The sequence below is a fragment of the Chinchilla lanigera genome, unplaced genomic scaffold, assembly GCF_000276665.1.
Source record: "Chinchilla lanigera isolate Chin_1 unplaced genomic scaffold, ChiLan1.0 scaffold00115, whole genome shotgun sequence".
In the NCBI taxonomy this organism is placed as follows: domain Eukaryota; kingdom Metazoa; phylum Chordata; class Mammalia; order Rodentia; family Chinchillidae; genus Chinchilla; species Chinchilla lanigera.
In genome coordinates this window covers 1,428,790-1,441,638 of record NW_004955516.1, presented here as the reverse complement: position 1 = coordinate 1,441,638, position 12,849 = coordinate 1,428,790, and the positions used below count along the sequence as shown (strand labels likewise).

Sequence of the window (12,849 nt, the reverse complement as noted above, 5' to 3'; positions counted from 1 at the left end):
TTATAGTTATAAGTGATATGTGTTGATTTATCATTGTCATGTTATTTACTTGTGTTGGTGTCCTACTTTTTCTATCTGTTTACTTGCTTGCTCTTCTTGACATTTCCTTTATACTGTTGTTCTTGAAATTGCGGTCAGATTTTTCTCTGTCTAGAATATCATTTAGTACTCTTTGTAATGCTGGTTTGACACTCATAAAGTTCTTCAATTGTTCTTTGTCATGGAAATATTTTATTTCTCTGTTGAATTTGAGGGATAGTTTGGCAGAGTACATCAGTCTTGGTTGGAAGCTGTTTTGTCTCGAGACCTGTAATACTTTGCTCCAAGCTCTTCTCAATTGGATGGTTTGTGCTGAGAAGTCTGCCATGATTCTGATAGGTTTTCCTTTATTGGTATTCTGTTTCTTTTCTCTAGCAGCTTTTTATATTCTGTTCTTTTGCTGGAGATCTGGTAACTTGACTATTGTATATCTGGATGTAGTTTTATTTTGGTTGTGGCTGGTTGGAGTTCTATATGCCTCATTTACCTGTATATCAGGTTCTGTTTCCCTACTTGGGAAATTTTCTGCTATTATTTCTGTAAATTCAGTTGTGTTGTCTCCTGCTGTTTCATTGACTCTTGTTATTCATACATTGTTCCTCTTTGCCTCGTCTTGGAGCTGTTGAATTGAACTTTCCTGGAACCTTGTTGATTTTATGAGATCCTTTTTTTCATGGTTGCTAGCTGCCATGCTGTCTTCCAAGTCTGAAATTCTATCTTCAGCTTCATTCAAGTGGTTTTGGCAGCTTTCAATGGAAGCTTTGTTTTCCTGGAAGTCTCTGAATCTGGTTCATGCGTTCTAAGTCCTTTCTCTGTTTTTCATTTAACACTTCTGTCCATTGCCTTTGTTCTATTTTCTTATATGTTTCTTCTTCAGATGTTTTAAGCAGTTCTTTCATTATTATTGTCATTTCATTTTTTGCCTGAGAGATTATTTCTGATCTTATCTCTTCTATGGCCTTATGGAGTTGTTTCTTTACTTCCATTGCAATCATTTCAGCTATTTCAGGCATGTGTTTACCAAGTTTTCCTATGTCGATGTCTCCTGGACTTGTTCTGAGTGGGGTGGAGTTCTGGGATTGTGTTTTAGTCCTTCATTTTGTCATGTTTGATACCAGATGCAGAAAACTCAGTTTCCCTCTTCAGTGGCTGCACAGCAAAGGCCACTAGTGTCCCTTGTTTTCCTGTTGGTCAGGTTTGCCCCTCAGTGTCTGCTGAAAAGTGCTACTTAGTCTCAGGTTTTCCGACAGTTGTTGATTTGTATCTAGTTATCCCAGATCTCAGATGTGGGCCTTGGTGTCAGCTGATGGCTGACCGTCTGATCCAGTATCCCCTTGAAGTTCAGGGCATGTGCATGGCCCAGACTCTGGTTGCACTGGTGTGACAATCCCGGTCCAGAGACCTATGTCCCCAGGTAGTTCAGGGTACAGGCAAAACCCAGACATGAACTGCAGGGTCGACAGATTGTGAATCACCTGATTCTGTGTCTCCAGTCAGTTCAGGACACATACAGGAACCAGAGGCGGGCCAGATGGACAGCAATCACAGACTGTCCATGCCTGCAATCCCCCCAAGGGGTCCGGGTGCATGTAAAGCCTGGACTTGAACCACGGGACCAGCAGCTCTTGGAGCACTTGCTCACTTGGCACAGGGCCCTTGCAGGGAGGGCCCACACGTGAACCCCAGTTTGAGCAGTCCCTGGGCCTTCTGAGTGAGGAATTCCTGTCTGCTGTGGGTGAACAGAGGGCAGAGACTCAAAGTGTAATGGTGGCAGGGTCCCAGGTCACCCACTCTGCCCCCAGGAAGTAGATGGGAAATACCTGGCTCTCTCCATGAGTTTCTGCTGGGAACTGTGGCAGTGGGAGTAAAGCAAGGACTCAGTCCGCAGCACCAGCAGCTCTTAGAGCACTTGCTCACTCGGCACAGGGCCTGCACAGGGAGGGCCCACACATGCACCCCAGTGAGAGCAGTCCCCAGGGCTTCTGAGTGAGGAATTCCTGTCTGCCTTGGGTGCATGGAGGGCAGAGACTCCAACGGTAATGGCCAACAGCTTTATTTTTCTCCTTTCCAATCAATATAGTTTTTTTTTTCTTTTCTTGCCTAATTGCATCATCTAGGAGCTCCAGTATTATGTTGAATAAGAGGGGAGAATATAAACATCTTTGTCTTGTTCCTCTATGATGTTTTTTAACTTTTCCTTAAAGGGGAAATAATTCAGTCTTTCACCATAAAGAAGGCTAGCACATGTAGGTATATGTAAATGTCTTTTATCAAGTTGAAGTTCTTTTTTATTTCCAGTTTGCTGAGAATTTTTATCTTCAATGGATGTTAAATTTTTTCAAATGCCTTTTCTGCATCAGATATCATGTAAAACTTTTCTGTTTCTGATTTCTAGTTTGACTCCATTATGACTAGAAAACATACTCTATTATATCAGTTCTCTTACATTTTTCAGATTTGATAATTGAAATAGGATATGGTCTATGTTGTGAACATTCTACATGCACTTGAGTATGAGTTTTATAATGATTGTGGACAGTGTTCAATATATGTCAATTCAATCCTGTTGGCTGATGGATTGTTCAGTTTTTTTATGTCTTCATTGATTTTTCATCTGGTGGGTCTATCAGTTGTTCAGAGGGTGTTGAAGTTTCCAGTTGTAAATGTGGACTTGTCTGTTTCTCCTTTCTAGTCTATCAGTTTTTGCCTTGGAAAATTAGAAGCTCTCCTGTTTACTGTGTACACATTTACATGTCCTATCCCTTAGGGGATTAACCATTTTACCATTATGTAGTATCCTTTGTGCCTGTAATTTTCTTGCTCTGAAGACTATTTTATGATATTAATATAACTATTCTTATTTTCTTCTGATTAATGTATATATTTTCTATCTTTTTATTTTCAGCCTACCTATAATTACATCTGAAATGAATTTCGTATAGACAACATATCATTAGATCATGTTTTTAAATCCATTCTGTGGTTAAAGAGATAGCTCAGTGGTAGAATGCTTGCCTAGTATGCATGAGGCACAGGATTAATCTTCAGCACTGCAAAATCCAATCTGCAAATTGCTTAAGTTGTGTATTTGAGCTACTTATAATTATTAATATTTTAGGTCTTACATCTGCCATTTTATTTTTTTTTATTTTTGTAAGGTACAGTTTTTGCCCAGCCTTCTAAAACTAGAAGTCTGCTTTTATTATTCACAACTGAAGTATCACTGACTCAGAAGATTTTATGAGATACACTGTAATATCAGCATGAAAAACAAATCAAAGCCCATGTCTAATTTAGTTAGTGACAAAAACAGTAACTTAAATGCACACGTAAATTCCTTTTAAGGTAAGGAGGTCATTCTGCACCCACTGGTCCCCAGCATTTCCTTATAAAAATTTAAGGAGTTTCTCTTGGTTCCAAGCATGGTGGACAGGGTAATGATCAATATCTATATATATAATGATCTGTTTAGTCAAGTAAATGGAAATCTATCTTCAGTCATCCAGCATATCTTCATCCAGATCAATATCTGTTGTGTCAATATCTTCTAATTTCAAATTACCCAAATCTACTTCTAGTTCCAGTAAGCTCTTTTCTTCTTTTATAGCTGCCATTTTAAATCTTATTTGTTGTTCCCCATTTTCTGTTCTTTTGTTTCCCTTTCCTATTACCTGAATATTTTTTTAGAATTTTATTTATCTTCAGCATTCCTGAGTCTCTTTTTTGAATGCTTATTCTGGTAGTTCCTTTGGGTGATACATATGTAACTTACCACAGCTTGCTTGTGTCAGTTGTTTTTCATTCATGTTCAAGTTTTCCTGGTCCTTGTTCGACAAGTGGCATTTTCATTGAATCCTGGACATTTTGGGGACAACTGTGTTAGGAATTCCTGAATTTTATTTAAACTTTCTCTTTTAGCAAGCCTCTGCTGACAGCACACTGGTGCAGAAAGGGGTACAACAAATGGTTACTGCTACGTCACGGTGGCACTCCAGTTCTGACTTTCTAATACATTTGTGTTAACAGGACGGGTGCTTTTTCCTGTGGTGTTTGGTTTCTGTCTTTTTCAGCTGACCGTTTTCCTGTCCTTTGGCTAGAGATAACAGGCTTTTCTGGGGGTTTCCTTTTATTTTTGACCAAGGAGTTTCTGGCCAGGTCATTCTTCAATTCCCAAGATTCCTCATCAGGAGGAACCTTCTTCTCTCTAAACTTCAGTCTTTGTTTTATATATCATCTTGGGGCTTTTACCTACACTTTGTGGGAGGAAGAAGAAGTGCATCTGTGCTATCTTGTCTACAACCAGAGGTCACCCCACCTGGAAATTGGTTTTGATTAAGCTAAATTATACTAAATTTTAACAGGGTGGCTCTTTTAGATAAATGACCAGTATTAGCAGAATACTAAAGTTTCACAGCAAAGCCTCATGACATGTATGAAGTTAGTTTTACTTTAATGCTTAGTGTGAGTCATTATTGTACATTTTTAATCATCTTGAAAGTGACACAAGTTTATAAATGAAAGAAAAAGTTCAGGCGCTATAAAGGTAGAAAGCTGGACATGCTGCTTACATAGAGCTTTTACATAAATGGAACCATGTCCATTTCACATCGATTTGGTTCCATTTGACGTTGCTCTTACAGAAGAGTTGACTGTTGCTGGCATGACTTATCTTGCACACATGAACTGGTAGACAAGTAAAGAGAGGATGGCTACATGGTTGGTACCTAGAGGTACAGCTCAATCCCAGCTCCTCACTCTCTTCTACCCAGCAGTTCCCAGAGAGCACACTGTGCTCTCAACCGGCACCCTACAAGGGCAGCTGCTTAAAGGACAGGCGTATGGCTAGAGACTTCAATCATCTTCCTGTCTTCACTTCACTAAACATCTCTCGAGTCACATTTTCTCCTGACCAGTCTTCCCAAACCAGAAATAATAGATCCTGATTCAGTATAGATTTCTAGCACTGAATAATGAAGCTTGGATAAGGAAGACTATAGTTTACATCATCAGGATTCAACAGACTTTTTATGGATTTCTGTGGTCTGAAGTTCAAATGTCCTTTGTTCCTTCCCTTGCAGGTCAGTTCCCATGAACTGGGGCACTCAGCATGCTGCCCCAACACTGGAGCAGCAGCACTGCAGAGGCCATCTATCACACTGTCATAGACTGGGACTTGACTTGGTACCAACCGCTGTGCAATTCTGCTGGACAGGAATATCCCGAGCTGTTAAATAATAACAGACACATTGGTAGAACGGAAGTGACAGTTCAATGTGGATATTTATGACCATAAAATAGGAAGAGCTTCAGTTCCCAGACTGAATCTGCTTCTGCCGGAGCCATTTCAACAAAGCGTACAACAAAGACAAGATGGGATTTGGTTCCATTTCACATCAACAGATGTCTGGACAAAAATATCAGTGTGAATAAGTGAATAATGTGCAGTCCTGTCTATCTTGATTATATTACTTAACAGTAAATAAAAGCTCTGGGTAATACTGTTTTAAATGTGACTCTTACTTTGCTCCTTCAAACTGTTCCCTTCTCCCAGAACCAGGTTTTGGAAAACAGTTTTTCTCCTTGGAGTGGAAGAATCATAATGAATTGAAATAAAATTTTGCTTTGAAATTGTTGTATCTGTTACTTTTGTAAATTATGCAGTTAAGTAACTCTAAAGTCATGCTAATGACAGGATTTATTTTGTTAGGAGACAGATTTTAGGAAGTAGTTCAATTGTATGGTTCAAATAAAAGCTAGCCTCCATACAAAGCAATACATAATGAAGGAAACTATACTGGGTTCAACAATTTTAGCAATTATCTTGTCAGAAGCATTGGGCTGCAGTGTTAAGTTTAATTGCCTCAATCTTACAGCTTGATGTTGTAAACATATAGAGATGCCTTCTTCAGGGTTTTGTACTCAAAAGCCTGTTAGCATCTTGCAGGCCAGAAGGAGTCCTAAGCAGAGGTCAAATTTCAAGTATTTCTTTTAACCCTAAGGCACATTAACATTAAAACATCTCAAAAACCTGTTGCCATTAGTTTTGCACCCTATTGTTTTTGTTTGTTTTTGTTTTTTTTCCTGTACCGGGAATCGAACTGATGACCTTGTGCTTGCCAGGCAGGCGCTGTGCCGCTGAGCTAAATCCCCAGCCCCTTGCACCCTATTTTAAAACTGGATTTCTTCAGGCATCTAAATCGGGGTTGGTAAGAATTTTCCAGGGAAAGGTAGTAAATAGTTTAAGGGCCTTAAGATCTTCATCACATCTCCTCAGCTTTGGCACAGTAGCATGAAAGCAGCCACAGACAGTATGCTAATGAATGAGTGAAGCGGATGCCAATAAAACTTTACAAATCAGGCCGTAGGTTGGGTTTGGTTCAGAAAACCACTGGAGTTTGCCAACCCTGGTCTAAATGAATTCTCCTGCAGAGGAATAGCTTCCATCCAGAAAATGACCTAGCAATGAGAGAAAGAAAAAGACTAGTGATAGGATCACATGATACCTTTCAACTAAAACATGATTCTTATAAACTACAAAACAAGATTAGATCAGCTACTTCATCTTTTTATTTTCAGTTTTATAAAAAAAAGCTTTGAGAAAATGTGTTCAATATCAGTAAAGGGCAAGAAAACACATGGCTAGCTTTACAATAGCAATCTAAACATCTACACAAAGGCAAACATTAGGTAAAATGCGAGGGGAAGATAGCACTTTGGGGGCCTACTGCAGTTTTCCTTATTGCACATAACAGTTGCAGATAACTCCAAGTCTTTAGTTTTTCACAGTTACAACATACTTTAATGTCATTTTATATAACATGTTTATATAACATACTATCATGTTAATCTTATAAAACCACCAGTTCGCTACTGTTGAAGACAAAATTTTCCCCAAATACAATATGTACGCCCTCTATAAAAGGTTCCCCAAAGATCACATCATTCTGTGTTAAATTCATCCTATTCTACTTTAAAAAATTGTTTTTCACATATTAAATGAACCTTGGTGGCCTTCCCATTTGATGATTTTCATGGATATACTAAAACTTTCAAGTAAGGAGTATTAGATGTATTTTACATAAAAAAATAAAAAGACAATCTACAAGGAGCTGACCCAAGTATTAAATCACACTTTGGATGAATGATTGATTTCAGTGAGAAGTTACAAATTCACACACTTAAGATCCACATAACTGAAAATCATTCCTCTGCTTCTCCAAAGCCCACAATGGGAATAAGCACAAGAGTCAGCCCCAACGATGTCCATGAAGTTAGTCATCCAGTAACATGGTAAAGGATGGTAAAGGAAAGAAAAGTGCTTTAGACAGTAGATGTTGAGTGCTTCATGCTGTTTACAGTCCTTTTCTGAATTTCTCCAACATAATCAGGCCCAGAAAACTTTCTAAGGGCCAAGAGTTGAGAGTTGACTGTGACGTTTGGCAATTCCATTAAATCTTTTTAAAAGGTAGCACAGCAGACAGACCTCCCTTCTCATCTTCCCCAAGGCTCAGGTGGCCAAAACTGGCTGTCTGTGCTTTCCATCTGGGCCATAGTTATACCCTGCTTACGAAATAAAACATCAAAAACTTTGGTTTTGCTTTTTACAAATTTTACTACCACTGGGTGACAAGACAAGGTGTGTTTATTAATTTTAAAGAAAGTATGAAAAGCAAAACTGAAAAAGGAATGGTTTATCTAGGTCTGATTTTAAAAGTATTGTCAAAGAGTATACTTCCTGTTCCTGGGTAGACACTAGCATTGGTTTCTACAGGATTCTCTATATGTTGCTCTTACTAGGTTTAAAAAAGGAGGAAGGTTTTTTAGATATCAAAGTGGTGAAAGCAGCATTCAGATAAGTTGTTTCTAAATTATGATACTTGGCCACTAGATTCCTTCAACTTACTTGTCAGACAGAATGCAGCAGTTGACACTAACAAGCCAGATTCTCTCTTACAGAACAAAAGAGACCAGAACTCAGTAATACTGGTCTAATGTATTTGACAGATTCCTACCTGCACTACGTGATCTACAGAATCAACATCAGAAGGTAGGCATGAAAGTTGTCAAGCTCCCTCACTTCTGAGGTGGAATAAGAAGGCATATACTTAGTGGTTACCCTCAGTCCAGATTACATTTTACAATGAATGAGACAGTCAGCTTTTTGACACACCTCTTAGAACTCACAATGGGGCAAGACAGGTTTCCAAGAAGATGATTTTCACCTCTGATGAGTTGCTCAGTTGCGTTCCTGCCAATCTTCCCTAAATGCATTGGTGGTGGTTTACACTGAACCTGACATGATTACATTAACTTCCCCAGAAGACAGGGAAAGGAGATGAGATGGTGTGGGGCAATGGAAACAGAGCTCTCTTGAAAGGAATTATTAATTCCTTGCCCTGAAGTGAAATGCTCATAGATAGCTGAGCTAACACTTTGCAATTTTTAAAATAGAGGTTTCCCTTGTCAACCAAACCATAGAGGACATCTGTGGGTCTAGAGAACAGGGCCTATAGAGCTCCTTGCTGTTTGCTTGATGAGACATTTGATTTCGCAGTGTGATTTTTGGCTTCAAGGCATCAACATTCATTTGTCTGGTCACCTCAGTGAGTACCCTGGATGTCACTCCATATGTCCTTCCTGTGCTTATTTCCTAGGAAGAGAAGCAGCCATATTTAAATTCCAAAAATCCTTATCTAGGAATGGTTTAAGTTTCCTAGTGGTTTCCACAAGGAGTTTTATTAAAAGAAATAAGGGTTTTTATCCTCTCTGTTGGAGCTATACCACTGCCACCATGTGACAGCAATACGATCACAACCTTTCCCTGTGCTCTGGCAGTAAATGGGCCTTTCTTATTCTAAGAAATCCGACAAGAATTTAGGCATGGGGCCAAGTAAAAGACAAAGTCTGACCACAAAAGGGACTGTTAACTTAATGCTGTGTTAAATGTCAAAGGTCAGTTTCCAGAAACCTTCATGCTTCACTAGTCAACAATTAAGATAAACCCTACATTTTCCCCTTACAAATGGGAATGAAGATGACATTTTAAATTCTCCCCATACACTCAAGGAATAGGGACTGGAGATTTAGCTCAGCTGCACAGCACCTGCCTGGCAAGCGCAAGGTCATGAGCTCGATTCCCAGTACTGGAAAAAAAACAACAAAAAAAATTAATCTTCAAGGTATATTCTTTTTCTCTCAAAGGCTCTAAGTTTTTCAATGTGACTTGTACAGTTGTACTGCATTCCTGAGTTCTGCAAGGATTAGCATAAACTCTCTTACAGTTGCCTAGGCTCTATTACTGATCAATATTCAGTTTGTCCCTCACGACTAACAATTAAAAACCAAACCCTTAATTTGCTAAGCCATTCTTTTAACTAAGGCTCCAAATCAGGTCCACTACAAGCTCTAGCCAAAAGCCTCTCAGCTGTGGCCACACATGAGGACCTCCTGTAGTTCTAAACCACAGCAGACACCAGGCTCTGGCCCAAAGCCACTGAATCCCAATCTCAGAGCATGAAGCCCTTGTGTCAAGTTTTTACTTTTTTTTAAACTGGCCATGTGATTGTAATGTGCAGCCAGAACTGAGAACCTTTTTTTCAGAAGAGCATACTGTACCGAACTGTCATCCCCTTCAGGTCAGAACAAAAGCATGACTGGGGACGACTTTCTCAGAAGAACTAGGTTGGTTGGATGCATACTACATAGCACTTGCAGTCTGGTTTTTATGCCAGACTGACAGCAGACAGCTGGCCTTGAGCCGGATGGTTCCTGGACTTTGTAGCACCCTACTTTTCTCCACACAGCCTAGGCACGAGGCTTCTGGATGTGCAACCATTTCCACAAATAGACTGACCTTCCCAGGATCCCTGCTAAGTTCAGGGTATTCTCCCCATCTTGTGACAAAAATTAGGACCACAGGTCAAAGTGACTTATTTTGATCCCCTGAATAAAAGACTTAATCAAGTAATTACAACCCTAGTTTTGGTCCTAGCAAATCTGCATTTAGTTATATTTAAGTAGGTCAGAATAAATGGTTTGCGATAAAGACTGTAAGACCCTTTGAGGAAAATCACAACACTATGGATTGACCTAACGCTTGGCTGGGAAGCGTAGTGATTCTTTTTGTTCCCTAAGAGGGTAATTTCTTATGAACTGTTGAAAGCTTCCTAGGAACCCAAAAGGACAACAAGGGCTTGAGGTGAATGAAGACAAGGTATAGCCTACCTGGTTGACTTTGTACAAGAACCATCATCATGGCTTTTCTGTTAGCTTTTTCCCTCCAAAATTAAGCAGCATATAAGCAAGGCTTTATAGAGACCAACCAGAGTGGCAGCCTATACTTCTATCCCTTCAAAAACACCAAACAAGCTAGCAGCAGTGGTGTATACCTATAATCCCAGCTACTTGGGAGGCTGAGGCAGGAGATCATGAGTTCAAGTACAGTCTGGGATACTTAGCGAGACCCCCTACCTCAAAGTCAATAACAACAGTCCACAAAAATATAAACAAGTATGTGTCGCCTTTTAGGCTTATATGGCCATGACTAAGATAACTACTAAATAAATACACATGTGCTGGTTTTGGGCCCAAACACATACACACAACTCCAGGATTCTGCCATGTCTGTCAGCTGCTCTCTGCAATCTGACTCTTCAACCTAAGAGCCTTCCTTCCTGAGGCTAAGAAACTTCTTTCTCTGGCTGTGGGGCACAGGTCTTTGTTTTTGTTTCTTTTTTTTTGTCTTCTTGAGACAGGGTCTTGTTATGCAGTTCAGGATGGCCCTGAGCTCACTTTGTAGCCCAGGCTGGCCTCAAACTCACAACAATCCTCTTGCCTCAGCCTCCCAAGTGCTGGGATTGCAGGCGTGCGCCACCACACCTGGCAAGGGCACAGCTTTCCTGAAGTCCTTCTCTAACCTAGTGATCCTGAGACCTCATGAAGTTAAGTAGGTTGTTTAGGTTTTTTTGTTTTTGTTTTGTCTTTTTGAGACAGGGTTTCACTATGCAGTTCAGGCTGGCCTTGAACTCACTTTGTAGCCTAGGCCGGCCTTGAACTCACAGTGACCCTCCTGCCTCAGCCTCCCAAGTGCTGGGATTACAGGCATGCACCACCATGCCCAGCTGGTTGTTTAGGTTTATTCAAACTTACAAGGCCCATGGATGACCATAAAATAAAAAATGCACTTTGCTGCACATAGACAGGAAAAAGGCAGTAAGATTCATTCAACTATATTATATTTATGTATATGAAACTGCCATTTCTGCGTTTTAAAAATAGTTGAATATTAGCAATTTCACATGGCTCAAGGTCATTAAATTTTTTATTTGTACAAACTATCAATTCAAATACAGAAAGCTGTGATGTCTTAGTTTAAAAAATAATCATTAGCCAGGAATCATGTTACACACCTGCAGTCCTAGTTTACTCAAGAGGCTGAGGCAGGAGGATCACTTGAGCTCAGGGGACTGGGACCAACCTAGGCAATACAGCAAGATCCTGTCTCTAAGGGGAAAAACCGTTAAAAATGTGTTAAGGTTAAATGCCTGATTTCATCATGAGTGTGCTAGACTGGGACACTATTTCATCTGCCATAAGGAGAAGAATGCCAGCATAATATGAAAGCATTTTTTTTTTAAACAAAACTGGGTTTCCAAAAATGCTAGTGCTGAAGCACAGAGATGGAGGGGAGGGGGGCCCAAAACGTTTCCCAAGTGTTCTTTCGGTATTTCACCTACCGCAGGTGTGGGCAAATAGAGTAACACACCCAGAAAGAACCCTAACTGAAAACCTAGATTCCAAACCACATTTACAAATTAAGGTGGTGCGACAGCCTCCCAAGATATCAAGGAAGTGACTCTTCTCTGTGTGGCACTTGGTATCAAAACAAGTGGATTCCTAATCTGACAGAAGACGTAACTTTGTACTGGGTCAAGTAATGCTTAACGGTCCACTGCCTTGCCTCCAATTCGGCGGGTGGCCACTGAAATCACATGCACCCATCAGCACAAAGTTTGGAATCCGACCCAGTCCTAGGAGTCCTATATTGTATTTTCTTTGCAGGTGATTTTTCAGTTAGAGCTCTTCCCCTCTGAATATAAGCCTATTGCCCCTTCAGTTTCTTGCTTCCTTCCCTACCCCAGATATAAGCATCTTACAAAGGTTGGTGTCATCTATACCCGCACAGAAGATAACTCAATGCTACTAATCGTTTCCCAAGCTCACTTGGTAGCCCTCCAAAGTTGAATGATTTCTGTCATGATATTACTAGTTTCTAAACATCTCCCGTCCTCTGATTAATTTTAAAAACAACAGTGTAACACTATTTGCCTTTGGTTTTAAATATTTCATAACTTCTTTCTTATGGAGATTTCCAGAGAAGGAACTGTACTTCTCCCCTACACCATACTGAAATGTTCACAGATATATTTTCTATTCCTCAGTGTAGAAGAAACACAGGTAGCAGAAAGTCAGGAGTCCTGATAGAAGGATGCAGTCCCACAGCCTTCACTGCCAGAGCCTCCACTCAAACAGCCTTTTCTGTCCCGCTTTACTCTGGCATCACAGAATTCTTGGAGATCCAGCCTCAACTGCCTTCCTTCATGGTCCTTCTTCCAGCCTGTTCTCCCCCCACTTGACGTTCCTCCAGCCAGCTAGCCAGCACTGCCGGGTAGGGGGCTGAAGCCTGTCCTGGGCAGAATCCCCAATACCTGCTCCATCTTGGACAGACGTCGCAGGTTGATGAATTAAAAGACCATTAAAGCATGCTATGTTTTTGTTTGCTTAATTCCAAAACAGCGCACTACTACTATG

General features: G+C 40.3%; 1 protein-coding gene across 2 annotated transcripts in view; it reads left to right on the top strand.

Moving 5' to 3' along the window:
* The window catches only part of Chst7 (carbohydrate (N-acetylglucosamine 6-O) sulfotransferase 7), a 30,278-nt gene extending 24,611 nt beyond the window's left edge, over positions 1-5,667 (top strand). For both annotated transcript variants that reach the window (XR_264531.2, XM_005408977.2), the window contains one exon: positions 5,118-5,667. The gene's annotated coding sequence lies outside the window, so the exon portion shown is untranslated. The remainder of the gene's footprint in view (positions 1-5,117) is intronic.
* The last annotated feature ends 7,182 nt before the right edge of the window (positions 5,668-12,849 follow it).